General features: G+C 43.9%; 1 long non-coding RNA gene across 1 annotated transcript; it reads left to right on the top strand.

The window, feature by feature from the left end:
• Positions 1-8193: 8193 nt before the first annotated feature.
• Positions 8194-11679, top strand: LOC112216532. The gene is made up of 4 exons (XR_002948335.2): positions 8194-8462; positions 9726-9804; positions 9901-10030; positions 10218-11679. It is a non-coding gene; the product is annotated as an uncharacterized LOC112216532 (long non-coding RNA).
• Positions 11680-15473: the final 3794 nt, after the last annotated feature.

Here is a 15473-nt window from a genome sequence, read left to right as displayed (position 1 = left end):
GGTTGCAGTTATACGGCCATGGAGATGATGGTATAAGAATAGGCCCAGTGTGCTCCTCTGGGACCCACTCTACTGCCGCCCACCACCATCCCCGGTCGTCCCAGGGACGGCCTTCTTTACAGCCCTTGCGGACTACCCTTGTGACTTTCACAACTGTCATGCTGCACTCTGCAGCCATTTGTTCTTAAGATATGTAGTGGGTGCTTTTTTGCAAGCATGTGATGGACAGGCAATGTGATGGCCAGGCAATGTGATGGCCAGGCTATACACACTAGTGAATGATTCTTGTGCCTAATGGGGTGTGTTATTTGCCATAATGTAATTTCATGGGGAGTTACGGCACTGCATTGTCAATGATATGGATCTTCAGCAAGGCAGGTGTACGAGGCACCTAGTTTTCAATGGATTCGGTATCATCTGGAGAAGAGTATTTTTAAGGACGTTTCAACAATGCTGACATAATACCTGAGCAATGTTAGAGGATAAATCAAAACCAATCTGATGAGAACTTCTATTCATTGAAATCTCTAGTCAGAAAAGCCACGATCAATTTCATGGTGCACAGTTAATGCTGTATATTATGGATTGATATTCTTGGCAGTATTAATGTGGATAATTCCAAAGACTCGTGACTCATAAAAACTCCCTGGGTCTATGTGGGAATCCAAATGCATTCTCCCTTGTTAAAAATTGTGGATTTGTCTTCAATTTTTTGGGGGGGGGTTGGTTCTTTTTATGGTGACACAGTATGATAGTCTTTGCCCTAGAACCCTTCATTACGCTCATAATACGCTCATAATATCTCCCTTTCAGCCCCTTTCATAGAATATGTCAGCTGTGAGGATGGCGGAAGTTTAGTCAAAGACAGTTGGCGATCACCTCAAGGGACACAGAGAGGAGAGAGAGAGAGGAGATGAGAGAGGGAGAGACGTTAGCAGAATGCCTCGTGGCTCGTAGCCCCCTGGTCCGCTCAGTGACACCTCTCCCGCAGCCAGCAGGATTAATAACTGGAGCTACTGCTCCCACTCCTCCCTCGGGGAGAAACCTGGCCTGCGTCCATCCTTATACACACACACCCACTCACACGCATTTAAATTGATACCCACACACACGTTGTTTGCACACACACACAGGCGTAAGGATACACTCCTACCGGGGTACACACGACTGCACAGGTGTCAGGCAGGGGGCGCTATCGCTGCTCTTTGCCTCCCACTGTCATTGCTGAAGGGTTTCTGAATGTAAGCTACATGGAGTAGCGGGAAACAAAGACCTGGACAACCACAGAGCTTTTCCTGACCTGAGGGCTCCCGTCCTTCCTTCCTACCTCACAGACCTCAAGAGGCAGATGGAGAGAGAGGGAAGAGGCACGAAAGTGAAAGAGAGCAACAACTCTGGGATGCACGGACGACAGCATCTCCCTCAAGGAGGCCGCCGTCCCCCACCATGGCGGACACCAGCACTAAACTCCTGTCAGGTCCCATCTCATGCCCCCCCTCCCCCGTCTCTCCTGGGCAGGACGTGCCTCTCCGAAGGGGGTCACGTCACACACAGGGACGGCAGTCACTTGTCCCCCTCTGAGGGGTCTACTGTACGAACATGTCTCCCTGTCCAAAGACGACCCATTGCGGCCATTGGGCTGGCAATGTGTATGTCTTTGATAGAGATATTTTGCTGGCTAATGTGTACTGTATTTTTTTTACATTACTGTTATTCTAATATTATTTACTCTTACAGTTGAGATCTTTGAAAATACAAATAAAATGATGTTGCAATTAATAGTCTGTACTTGAATTTGTAACATCTCGCTTCTGTAGCACTAACATCTCATGTGGATTTTCCCCCAATCAAATGCAACTACTGTGTACAGCAGAAGCAAACGGTTATAATTAATCTATTTTAACTCCTTTCAAGACCTACATTTGATTAAAATAAAATGTCACCATAAATCCTTTGTCTCATATTATTTCTGAATAATAAATACAATTTTGTTTAGATGTAAATTAAATCATGTTTAACAATAAAATAATGTTGAACATTTTCTGACTTTCCCTTAGAATGAGGACAAGGGAGGGGAAAGGCTTGTTGGAAATGTATTTTTCCACAAACACAGTACGTCTCTCCTAAGAGACTGCTTAACACTGGCAGTAATCGTAAACTTGCCCCTGGCATTGTATATGTCAATCTGTGTGTGTGTGTGTGTGTGTGTGTGTGTGTGTGTGTGTGTGTGTGTGTGTGTGTGTGTGTGTGTGTGTGTGTGTGTGTGTGTGTGTGTGTGTGTGAATGATCGCCCTGTGTGTGAGGGGTGTGTGTGTGTGTGTGTATGTGTGTGTGTGAGTCTGCATGACAACTCATGTATGAAGAACTTTATGTGAATTCAACTTTGAAAAGAAAATTGGAGGAAGACTTCCTGCAATGAGATCAGGTTCAGGTCATTTGACCTCACCCATCCAGCCACTCGGGTCATGTGACAGTGTTGATGCCCATTCTGTGTTCGCCCTACATACTTATGTTGTTCCCTACCTGCTTCTGTTGTTCCCTACATACTTCTGTTGTTCCCTACATACTTCTGTTGTTTCCTACATACTTCTGTTGTTTCCTACATACTTATGTTGTTCTCTACATACTTCTGTTGTTCTCCACATACTTCTGTTGTTCTCTACATACTTACATACTTCTGTTGTTCTCCACATACTTACAAACTTATGTTGTTCTCTACATACTTCTGTTGTTCCCTACATACTTACATACTTCTGTTGTTCTTTACATACTTCTGTTGTTCTTTACATACTTCTGTTGTTCTCTACATACTTCTGTTGTTCCCTACATACTTACATACTTATGTTGTTCTCTACATACTTCTGTTGTTCTTTACATACTTCTGTTGTTCTCTACATACTTACATACTTCTGTTGTTCTCTACATACTTCTGTTTTTGTTTCTTCTCAGGACAGGAAGCAACGATTAATTAATAACATTTTATATTAACCCCTCCTCACTAGGAGGGACCAAATCTTTTCAGCATTTCCAATCCTGTGAGCTAATTTGACAGCTCATGGGATGATGCAGATTCCACTTCAGAGAGACAGGTACCCTAGGGCTAGCCAGCTGGATTGTGGATGCTTACAGATTTGGCTCTCCCTTCCTGCTGGGTGTCATCTGTCTCCTTGGTCTCGCGGTTGATAATTTTGTGTCCTCCTGACATCATGTGCCTGAGCAGTCTGTGCCTGGCAGGGCTTGTCTGTCCAGGTTGGCCATCAAACCCAGCCAGCATGCATCTAATCTGACGAGGCACCTCTCCAAATACAACCGCCCCCCGGGCGCCCCCTCTGTCCAACGTCAAAAATCAAGGCCCCACAAAAAACTTCCCATCCTTCAAGACTGCGCACAGCCCTCGCTCCTCCGACGACATGGTAAAGAGGGAGAAGAGGGGGTGCGGGGTTTCAGAGGGAAGAGGGGGGACTTATTTCGCTCACACAAAGAAAATGTCCCCACTTTCTCTCCCTCTGTCACTTTGATTGCCATCGTGGTGCGGGAGGGTCTGCCTCAACAGGTTTGGGCCTCTCCATGCCTGTTGCCGGCAGTTGACTTGGACACCGCGCCATTCGGATGAGGCAATCCTTTGGTTGGATTATCGTTACAGCGGACGTCCCTATGGGAGAAGTGACAGCACAGCGGCCCGTTAATCTCGGGGACAGCACCAAACCGGGGCCCGCTGAGAACGCTAATCGTAAACGACACAATCATTCCACTCCAAGGAAAGGCAGTTTACATATCGCAAGATGCGGCTGACAAGGTTGCTTGGCGGAGAAAACATTTTTTTTCCCAAAAAGCACATGATGACTACATATGTTGATTTTCAGGCTGAGCTACGTGTCTGCTGCTGCTTCTTGCTGCTTCCTTCCACCGCTCGGCCCCTTGCTTCCTCGGCCCCTTGCTTCCTCGGCCCTGGGAGGATGTGACAGCAGGGCAGTGTCATACTCCGCCGTGCCTCGTGAGGTGCCACTATTACCGGGACTCCAGTTATTTCCTGGGGTCTCTCTCTCTTTCTCTCTCTTTCTCTCTCTCTCTCTCTCTCTCTCTCTCTGTCTCTCTCTCTCTCTCTCTCTCTCTCTCTGTCTCTCTCTCTCTCTCTCTCTCTCTCTCTCTCTCTCTCTCTCTCTCTCTCTCTCTCTCTCTCTCTCTCTCTCTCTCTCTCTCTCTGTCTCTCTCTCTCTCTCTCTCTCTCTCTCTGTCTCTCTCTCTCTCTGTCTCTCTCTCTCTCTCTGTCTCATCTCTCTCTCTCTCTGTCTCTGTCTCTCTCTCTCTCTCTGTCTCTCTCTCTCTCTCTCTCCCTCTCCCTCTCCCTCTCCCTCTCCCTCTCCCTGGCAGAGTTGTGGTGGGCAGCTCAGGAACAGCCTCCAGGATAGAGTGGCACCAGGACGACTGACCTGTTCAGTGCCCAGGGAGCTGCAGTGAGCTGGCTGACTGGCTGAGGAAGAGAGGGGAAGAGGGGGGCAGGTGGGTGTACGGAAGGGGGGGCCCGCCTAGGGGCCTAGGCAGTGAGTAATCCTCCCCATCCACCCCCTCCGCCCCCCACCTGTTTAGAGCCACAGTCAGTGCCGCTCAGCATGCTGTGAACGCCAAGCACCATGGTCCCTCTGGCCTTCTCCAAGGGCCCAGAGATCATGACCAGAGCCAGAGAGAGAAAGAGAGGAGGAGTGAGCGAGAGAGAGCAATGTAATGCAACATAATTAAACCCATTGGGTAATGTGAGCAGCACCGTCGTTAGGGGCTGTATGGAGGGGGAGAAAAAAAGAGCTGTGTTTTCTAAGCCGTCACAACGCTAACAGGCCTGATGGGTATGTTTTGTAAACCGCTCGTACAGACCTCCCACAGAACACTCACCGTTTGTCTAAGGACTCAATGCTCCAGGACCTCAGCCAAGTTACTGCATTCTGAGCAAGTGAAGAGCAAGCCTGTGGTTTCACATGCTGTGTGTGGAGGTCTATGAGAACAAAGCTATATGCTATGGAGGGAAATACTTAAGCAATAAGGCAGGAGGGTTTGTGGTATATGGCCAATATACCACGGTTTATGGATGTTCTTATGCATGACACAAAGCGGAGTGCCTGGATACAGCCCTTCGCCGTGGTATATTGGCCATATACCGCAAACTCCCGAGGTGCCTTATTGCTATTATAAACTGGTTACCAACGTAATCAGCCCATCAGCATTCAGAGCTCAAACCCGGTTTATAAAGAGAAATAAATGACATGTACATCTGACTGTAACCTGCCACCTGTAGTTAATTTCATTCATTTAATTTAGTTAATTTAAATATGACTACACATTTGAAATTGTGTAGGAATTTCTTATAAAACATTTCATGTTAAGCACATTGTTAAAGTATTGAACATTTTTTACACCTTTTATTCAGAAATATTGTAGATGTCATTTATTCTGTAAATATTTCGGGAAACTTTTTTTATATTTAACTTTCTTTAAAAAAAAATTGAAAACACTACACTGTGTTATTTGTCCTTGAAAAGCTATTCTATTTCAGAACCGGTGTGCAACGAAGAGACCCCCACTGTTGCCGTATTCACTTAAACCTGTGAGAGGTATGAGTCTAAACACATGACATGGCTCATGCAAGGGACCATCGCATGTGAACCTAACTGGAACCTGGGAACACAACCCTGGCAGATAGTAATGGGCAAAGACGGTGTCATCGTTGTTATGGCGATGTTGGCTTCGTTCTCCAACTACTTTAACGTCTACTTCTTTGCTGCAATGGATATACAGGAGAATCGCGCAATGACGGGGCATTCAGTTCGTGCAGTTTTTTGTGGCTTCAGTTCAGTTTGCGGTCCTCATTCTCAATATGTAGGCCACATTTCTTTAGGTGTAATTAATTCACTTTCAACTATAAGAAAAAAACGACATCCTATTCATCCTTTTACATAAAGTCAATGAAATTAGAATTAATTTAAAAAATATATTTCATTACAAGTGTACCAGTGAAAAATAAGGTATATATAATTCAACAACTGTAAATTAATAATGTGGGTAGATGCTTTATTGAGCAAATTGTGTATATATATATATATATATATATATATATATATATATATATATATATATATATATATATATATATATATTTCATGGCTGTTGATGTGTAATTACATTTTTACCATCACAATAATAATGTTATACTCTTGAACTCTCAAATTCTGCGAGTGTACTACAATGTATCTATAATACATTACATTGCATCCTATTATGCATAGGTATTTTTAGTCTTTAACAAAATATTTGATCCATCATAAATATTATTTGCCTGCACAGCTGCACATGAAGGGAATATTGATTATGTCATTGTCATACTGTGTAGTGTGTACGTGTTGTCTTGTCATTATTTAATGTTCATCTGACCTTGTTTGTAGGCAATCAATTTAAAAGCACCCCAACTTATTTTCACTAACGTCAAAGTTTACGAAACGCACTCTTTTTCCAATGGAGCCCCGGAGCACTCTGCGATGGCAGTTAATCAATTGCCACAAGAACTGCTCATGACTGCAATATCTAGTAGCCTCAGATCAAAATCAATGGTGCGGATAGGCTAACAACTATTTAGCTAGGCCTGGAATTAGAGCATGTCTGAAGACTCTCTTTCATGTGGAAGTGACAATTGTGAGTAAATGACGGCCACTTCTTTCAGAACAAATGTTGGAAGTCTGAACATGCAACACTAGCCCCCCTAACAACCCCGTTCTTAACGTGGTCTTGCCAGGAGTCCTCGTCTCTAAATATGCCTACACTGAGTGGAGGTGATACATTTAGATTTAGATACTAAATTAATTTACTAAGCAGTGTCTCATTAACCAGACTGGCAATTATAAAAACTGGACCTTGTTTCCACCTAGTGGCAAATTATGTGAACAGACTACTTTTTCTTCAGTAAAACAAGTCTTTCTCTCCTCGCCAGAATTAGCATGATATCAAGTGATACTCTCAAACTTCTTCTCTGTATATTATATCTGCATGACTTTTGAAGAATGAGCCCACTAAATCATCTAGGCTATTGGTACGTCTGTACACGTACTGTACTTTGTACTTGTCTTCGGCTCATTCATCCCCCTTCCTCTCCCCTGTAACTATTCCCCAGGTCATTGCTGTAAATGAGAATGTGTTCTGTCAACTTACCTGGTCAAATAAAACCTGGTAGTCTTAGTGGGATACAGTGGCCCATAATATTATAATACTTAATTTACTGATTGAATGTACTATTGCACAAAAACAAGGAGATGGGGCGTGTTGTGTATAATCTCACTTTTAAAGTCATATTCAAATATCTACTATTTCCTGCTATGGCCGACATTGTACACACAGCATAATGTTTCAATTCTAAATCCATGGCAGATACACACAATAAGGTATCACACCATGAAATCCCTCAAAATGGATGGCCAATCCTTCTAATTACCACTGTCGTCAGCCTGAATGGAGTGCGGGAATTCTATAGATGTAAATGGGCTATCACTCTGTTATGAGACACTTCAATTTATTGTATTATAGGCTATGCAGAGGTGACCCATCAGCCTCATCCTAATTGTTAGACTTTATGTGGCTGTGGGGAACTCACTGATAAAGCCACACCATAGAACAAGACTGACATCTGCAGTCCTAACTCATGCAAGACCTCCTGTCCTCCATCATTATCACTGCATTGAGATTTACACCCTGAAATAAATGGCATTTCGTCAATAACAATACATCTGTTTAAACGCCTTGTCATACACACAGACACACACAGAGAGAGAGAGGAATTTGCACATCATTATAACACTGTACATAGCCATAATATGACATTTGAAACTTCTGTGAGTGTAATGTCTACTATTAATTTGATTGTTTATTTCACTTTTGTTTATTATCTATTTCACATGCTTTGGCAATGCTACCATATGTTTCCCATGCCAATAAAGCCCTTTGAATTGAATTGAGAGAGATTAAATACTAAACCATTGAAGATGGAAATGTGCTGCTAAATGTGTAGGCTACACCCATAGTATACATTCACAAAAGTGATGATTGATGCTATGGAACTGTACCTACTGGTACCTTAGAATTTGCATTGGTAGGCCTCTAAGTGTGCTCCCCGTTTTGGGAGGTTTGGTTTGATCCAAATCCTCGTACCCGGAAGTAATGTGAATATTTACATCAGCTGACATCAAATCAACTGACTACAACTACAGTTTAGGTTTTTGTTAGAATAACCAAAAATATATTCACATTTACGTTTGATAACTTGCATGTAAATAGCTACTAAGCATTTATATATTCTAAAGCTAGGCTATAGCGAAAAGAGGTTGCTAAAGCCAGCTAGCTTACTCAATTCTAAACAAAGTAACGTTATTTCAAGTGTTGTCGGATGTGTGTGTTTTAACGCGTGACTATGGACAAGCTAGCCATAGGTGAGTTCATTATTATGTTGCAGTTACCATAAATCGCATTTAACTTAGCTGGCTACCCTACATAACTCGAGAGAGTCATATGTTGCAGAATGTACGCATACTGCCATTCTCTTAGTCTGGGTGCCAGTCTTTTTAGCTAGCTAACATTTCACTCCATGTATGTACAACATTTTAGTCATTTTAGCAGACGCTCTTATCCAGAGCAACTTACAGTAGTGAGTGCATACATGTTTTTGCAACCCAGGCGTTGCAAGCACCATGTTCTACCAACTGAACCACACAGGACCATTTACTCTGTGTCAAATGCCAAATATTTTATTTGTATGTTTAGCATGACAGGAGTGGCAAGGATTGGAATGATAGCCAAACGGCCTGGTACCAAGGCTAGTAGCCTCTAACCTGGTCCCAGATCTGTTAGGCAGCCTCTAACCTGGTCCCAGATCTGTTAGGAAGCCTCTACCCTGGTCCCAGATCTGTTAGGAAGCCTCTAACCTGGTCCCAGATCTGTTAGGCAGCCTCTAACCTGGTACGAGGTCTGTTAGGAAGCCTCTAACCTAGTCCCAGATCTGTACGAACCTGGTCCCAGATCTGTTAGGCAGCCTCTAACATTGTCCCAGATGTGTTAGACTGCCTCTAACCTGGTCCCAGATGTGTTAGGCAGCCTCTAACCTGGTCCCAGATGTGTTAGGCAGCATCTAACCTGGTCCCAGATCTGTTAGGCAGCCTCTAACCTGGTCACAGATCTGTTAGGAAGCCTCTAAACCTGGTCACAGATCTGTTAGGAGCCTCTAACCTGGTCCCAGATCTGTTAGGAAGCCTCTAACCTGGTCCCAGATCTGTTAGGAAGCCTCTACCCTGGTCATAGATCTGTTAGGAAGCCTCTACCCTGGTCCCAGATCTGTTAGGCAGCCTCTAACCTGGTCCCAGATCTGTTAGGCAGCCTCATATGTGGAACATTTAAATTATTTTGTCTAAGGTGGGGACACAATTCCTTGAGTTTAAATGGAATTGACCACAGTGTTGACTGCTAGCTCTACTCCTCCTACAATAGAAAATAAAGTTGTTTCTTTTCAGTATATCTGACACAGAGGAGGCGGGTAGGAGAAGCTATAGGAGGTTTCCATATGTTTGAAACCATTCCATTTATTCCATATCAGCCATTGCAATGAGCCCATCCTCCTATAACTCCCCCCACCAGCCTCCACTGATCTGACATGATCAATTACTCAACATGACATGTTGATGGTTTGTGTCTCCCATTAGATGTTGGTGATATTCAGTCCAGGCTAATAGACCGTAGGCCTGTCGTACAAGGGGAGATCTGCTATTTTATGAATTTGAGGTAAGTTTTCAGCTTGCACCATAACATGTGATTTGACCAATTTATTAATTGTAATTTGATCTTTGCTAACATGCACGTTTTTTTTTTTTTTTTCAGGAAAAACTTGGATTCAGAGAGAGCCGTTTCCTGGACAACCTGAACAAAATGGTGGTGGAGACCAATGAGCAGTCGTTGCCCAAATGTTCAGAGCACATGCATAAGCACCTCTGTGAGGCCCTCACACGATGTACGCCCCTTCCTGACCTAGCCAGTGTATTTTTCAATTGCTAACCATTGCAGTTGTAATATGGACTGATTGAATGCTATCGTAATGTTTTCCAAATGACTTGACTTTGTTGTATTATTTCAATGTGCCTTACTGATAAAGCTGGAAAGTAGTTGAATGTAACATTGTTGCTTGTGTTTTTCTACAGTGGAGGATGGGAATTACACGTCACAGAGGATCCAGTAGAGGGAGCTATAGGCAGACCAAGTAAAGACACAGGCTCTCTTCAAAGCCCATGAATTACCAATAGTGATTTAACCATTCACAGGCATGGATTGTGACAACAGACCAGGGCCCAGTTTCTCGTTGTCGATGAAACTTAGGCCTACGAGTGTATGAACAATGAATCGTACAGCAACCGAAGAAGTCGCTTAATGTTTCCCAAAACACTAAGAAGGGAGAACTTTCACTAGGTCTGTCATTGGAGCAGGTGTCATTACTGATAGGATCGAAAGAAAGGCAGCGCTGCTCAAGGATCAGCTTGGTCCATTCAAATCTTCCACAATTCTAACGAAGGATCACCTATAGGCTATGGCTGCAAATATTAAGGTGGCTTATTAACCTAATGCTTATGCCCAGCCTACACCTCATTGCTCACATGTTACACATCATGAAATATATTTAGGCAAAAATTACCAACAGTAGCCTACAATTAGCCAAATAGAACTCAATTGATTGAACAAGAAATAGATTTCAATATGATTGAAATGTGTAGGCTTATGTAGTTTCATTTAAAGCATATTTTTATCCTTTGCTTGTCTGTAACATACAAAGACTTTGGTAACTTTGCAGTCAACTTTGTTCTGAATTTATAGGTGTTTACAGAGAGACAGATAAACATCTTGAGTCTGTGTTTAGCAGAGATCTATGTATAAAGTTATGTGGAAGGGCAAAAAAGCTCCTAACGATGTACTTAGCTCTCCACTAAGAGTGGTCTGAGGCAGTTAGTAAATAAAGATTGTTTTCAAGTGCAACTTTAGTTCTAATGGTTTTGGGAAACAACTCGGGGATTTACCAATACTCCTACAAAGGTTCTTGATGCTTTTGGGAAACCGGGCCCAGGGGCGGATCATTTGGCACTAAACAGGAGATAGCTGTTTGAAACTGAGTACCACCCAAATCTCCCCAACAAGAGTGTTTTCATTTCCAATTTCATTTTTGTCTAGTTCAGATTTTTTTTGGTCTTTGAACCTGACCCAGATCCTTGCATGTTGTGCACCTTAGAGCACCCAGTTGCAGGTGACCATAGACAGACAGAAGGAGGAGGTGGACGAAGAGCATACCAAGGACATCGGACGCCTCAGCATCATGTACTGCGACATGAAGAAGGATCTGGCCAAATTCTCTCACTTTCGATCCTCGGTGTGTCTGTCTGTCTGCTTGAAATTAAGTTGTTGAATTTGATTGATGCGGTACTTAGTCGTTGGCACTAACAGAGGACTTCTGAGGACAAAAGTCAACAGTTTCCAGATCACAAATAACAAAGTGTGATTAACAACGTGGCATTTTCACAGCCCTTCAAAATCACAATTTTCTGGCCTAAGCACATGGAATATGTATGTCAAGTTCTGGAAAAATGTCATTTTTAAACCATAAATTACATGATTGTTCCTTGGCTGCTAAACTTGTTTTTTTAATGGAATTATGCTAGGAGGTGTTGATAGATGTGTGTTTTCTATGGTAGGGCAGATTTTCAAACCGTCAAATCATTTTGGCAAGGGGGATCTTGGTCCAGGAGGGGATTGAATGTCTCCGCTGTAACCAAGAAACTTGATCTTGACATCTGGCCACTTATCTAGCCAGGTTATTATTATTATTATATATATATATATATATATATATATATATTTTTAAACCTTTATTTAACTAGGCAAGTCAGTTGAGAACAAACTCTTATTTACAATGACGGCCTAAGTTAGCAAACCAAATGCATAGCTGGAGCCCTGAGTTGGATATAATTTGACACATCTTAGATATCTTATAGTTATATTTATAGATATAAACAGTGGCGTAGCACTCCCCCCCACCCCACCCACCAAAAAATAAGTTTGAAAAGTATTGAAAGTCATGACGTTGGTATTTTGAAATACCCCGGTATATGGTATCAACGGTATATCGCCCAGACCTAATGTTTGCCTCCAACTGAATAAGAAAATAAAGATTTTGCCACTGGTTTAGATATTTGAAGCTTTAGGCGAGTGAATGTCAGAAGTGTTATTCAAAGCTGGGTTGTCAACAGCACAGGTCAACATCTCAAACTTTAGTCACTGAGCAGTTTCCCTAACTAGGTGTGCCAGATTAAGGTACAGTGAACCTTTGACATCAAGTACAACTAGCAACCTCTCAAAATAAGTACATCAGAAATGGTTTTAGTGAAGAAAACTCAAGCTGTCAGAAATTGACATTATTTAGTGGTGTTTTCCTGGGCCTCTTAAGTACCTTGTTAAATGGAGAGGTATACTTGTAGCGCTGTATGAAGTGTTTTTTTTAAAGACCGTATTTGCACTGGGCAATGGCATGCTGTTTAGACTGATAGATGGATGGGCACGCTGACACATTCCTGACCTGCTGGGAACAGGATTCATCTTGGCAGGAAGTGACAGAACAAATATTTTAAATGGCTCTCATGAACACAGAATGTGGGCACGGACGCCTTAAATAAGACTTCATCGTTGTGTGGGGGGGGGGGGATGCAGACCTCATCAATCAGTATAAGTAAAATAAAGCGTTGCTAAACTCTGCATGACTCAAGTGTGTTTTTTTTTTTTCTCTCTCGACTCAAATGTATACAACGTAGTTCAGCAATGCCTTTGACATGTCTGACAGCCGGGCTCGAACCGAGGCCCAGTATCCAATTTCAGTGGAGGTTGAGGCGCAGTCTTTTTCATTTTTGTTCGTGGTGACCCCTTTCCCTTCTTCCCGCGATGGCGGCTGCTGTCCGCTTACCCTGGGTCAACCTCTGTGAGTGACTTGACATCAGAGCAGGGCCGGTGTGTCATCAACAGAGGTCAGAGAGGGCCCGACCGTGCCAGCAGATGTTGTGGCGGTATAGTGATGTAGCCAGGGGAGCCCTGACAGCCCAGCCAGCTAGAGCCAGACAGGGCATCACCACTTAACGAGGAGTGACAATCCGGAAACGCAGCTCAGCTCCGCCAATCTTTTCTCTGGCCCGGTTTATTTTGTCGGTTTAGTGAGAAAAACTGCCTGGGTATATTCCCGAAAGGTCAACAATAAAGTCAGCGTTAGCTATTCATGAGAAAGTACTGTAAGCCTTTTGCCCCTATTAAGTCCTCTGGTGTGGTGAGAATCTGGTGCACCCCTAACGTAAGTCTGGAGGATGTCACACTGTACTGTACATAGCAGATCTCCACTCAAGGGAAGCCTGGCCTGCGGCGGTTCTTACTCAAAGTACCTCTGGAGTGTGTGGGCATCCCGTCTTTTGACAGATACACTCACCACTCCAGGAAGTAGAGTGTGGAGCAGGTTGGGCACCGAATGACCCCGGCGTTATCGTCCCTCCAGGCCCACCGCCGCGTGCCTCAGGAACCAGGGCTTGTTATTCATCTCCGATGTTTACCAAGTCATTGTGTTCTTCCTGTTATGGAAAGAGAGTGTTGATCCCAGTCGACGAGCTGGCGGCCAACGAGCTGGGGGGGGGGGGGGGGACTATGGAAACACAGATTAGAAAATGTCTGATCACAGCCTGCCTCCCATTTCTCTGAAACAAAAGAGGGGCCACATCCACGGTGTGTGTTTCAGGATGGGTTTCAGGATGGGTTTGGAGGTAGCACAAGAATGGAGTGGAAAGAGATTCCCTAACCTCTGATATCACAGCCTGTGCTTTCTTATTGAGTATACCTAATACAACCCAGGTGCATTGAGATGGTCTCTTCTTTCATCGCCTCCACTCCGTCTGAAGTGGAGAACAAATAATGGAGCGCTGTAGCTGTTCCAGTCTGCAGCCCGGCTCCACTTGTCCCAACTCCCAGCGTTCTCACACATTTCAGAACCAATAAACCCTCACTGAACTGCTGCTTCTGAAAAGCCTGACAGGGGCCCTTGGCAGTACCCCCCCCAGTGCACTCTTCAACTTCGTCAATGAGATTTCACTCTTCCTTGCGAGGGGGCTGAAAAGGAAAACTATTTTAAAAGTCAGCGATGGAACAATGTGAGGTGGTGGACATTCATCTCCTGAGATGTAGCTTCTGTACGTGGAGGACATTCATTACAACAGCTCCTGAGATGTAGCTTCTGTACGTGGAGGACATTCATTACAACAGCTCCTGAGATGTAGCTTCTGTACGTGGAGGACATTCATTACAACAGCTCCTGAGATGTAGCTTCTGTACGTGGAGGACATTCATTACAACAGCTCCTGAGATGTAGCTTCTGTACATGGAGGACATTCATTACAACAGGTCCTTAGATGTAGCTTTTGTATGTCCGCTCTCCTCCATTGTATCATATAATGTGGGGTCCAAATGAAAACGGCATTGAACAATTGGGTGTGCTTCCAAGTTAATAACCTAGTATTACAACACCACAGGGAGCTGGTGGATGGGTCCTGTGGGGATGCTGATGCACATGGTAATATGAATTCTTTGGCAGTGGCAAACGATCACCCTGAGAATTACTAAGTGACGAGAATAAGCTCTGAGGGCTTACATTTTGGTCATTTAGCAGACTCTCTTATCCAGTGTGACTTACATTTAGTGCATTCATCTTAAAATATGTGGTTGTCCCACCAAGATTTCTCAGTCATAGTAAGGGGGGGGGGGCTGCCCTCCCATAGGGGTGGGAAGGTCAATAGACCAGAGGTGGCAGAATGAAGTGCTTGGGTTGGGGTGTAGGGTTTGAACATAACCTGAAGATAGAGAGGGGCAGTTCCTCTTGCTTCTCTGTAGACAAGTACCGTGGCCTTGAAGTGGATGTGAGCTTCTACTGGAAGCCAGTGGAGTGTGCAGAGGAGTGGGGTGACTTGGGAAGGTTGAACACCAGGCAGGCTGCAGTATTCTGGATAAATTGCAGGGGTTTGATGGCACAAGCGGGGAGCCCAGCCAACAGCGAGTGGCAGTAGTCCAGAAGAGAGATGATAAATTCCTGGATTAGGACCTGAGCTGCTTCCTGTGTGAGATAGGGTCGTACTCTACAGATATAGAAGAACTCCAACACCATGGAGTTGTCAACCGTGATGGAGACGTCTTGGAGCGGGCAGGCATTCCTAAGGGAGGAAGAGCAGCTCCTTCTTGTCGAGGTTGAGCTTGAGGTGGTGGACTAACATATCAGCTGAGACATCTGCCAGACACGCTGAGTAGCGTGTCAGAAGTGGTGGAATGGAAAAAAAGTTGTTGAGTGTCATCCGTATTAAGAAATGTATCTTTTTCTGAGGGGTATGGTTATCCTC

The sequence above is a fragment of the Oncorhynchus tshawytscha genome, linkage group LG16 (genome assembly GCF_018296145.1).
Source record: "Oncorhynchus tshawytscha isolate Ot180627B linkage group LG16, Otsh_v2.0, whole genome shotgun sequence".
In the NCBI taxonomy this organism is placed as follows: domain Eukaryota; kingdom Metazoa; phylum Chordata; class Actinopteri; order Salmoniformes; family Salmonidae; genus Oncorhynchus; species Oncorhynchus tshawytscha.
The sequence above is the reverse complement of the archived record's forward strand: the minus strand, read 5'-3'. Positions and strand labels throughout refer to the sequence as shown.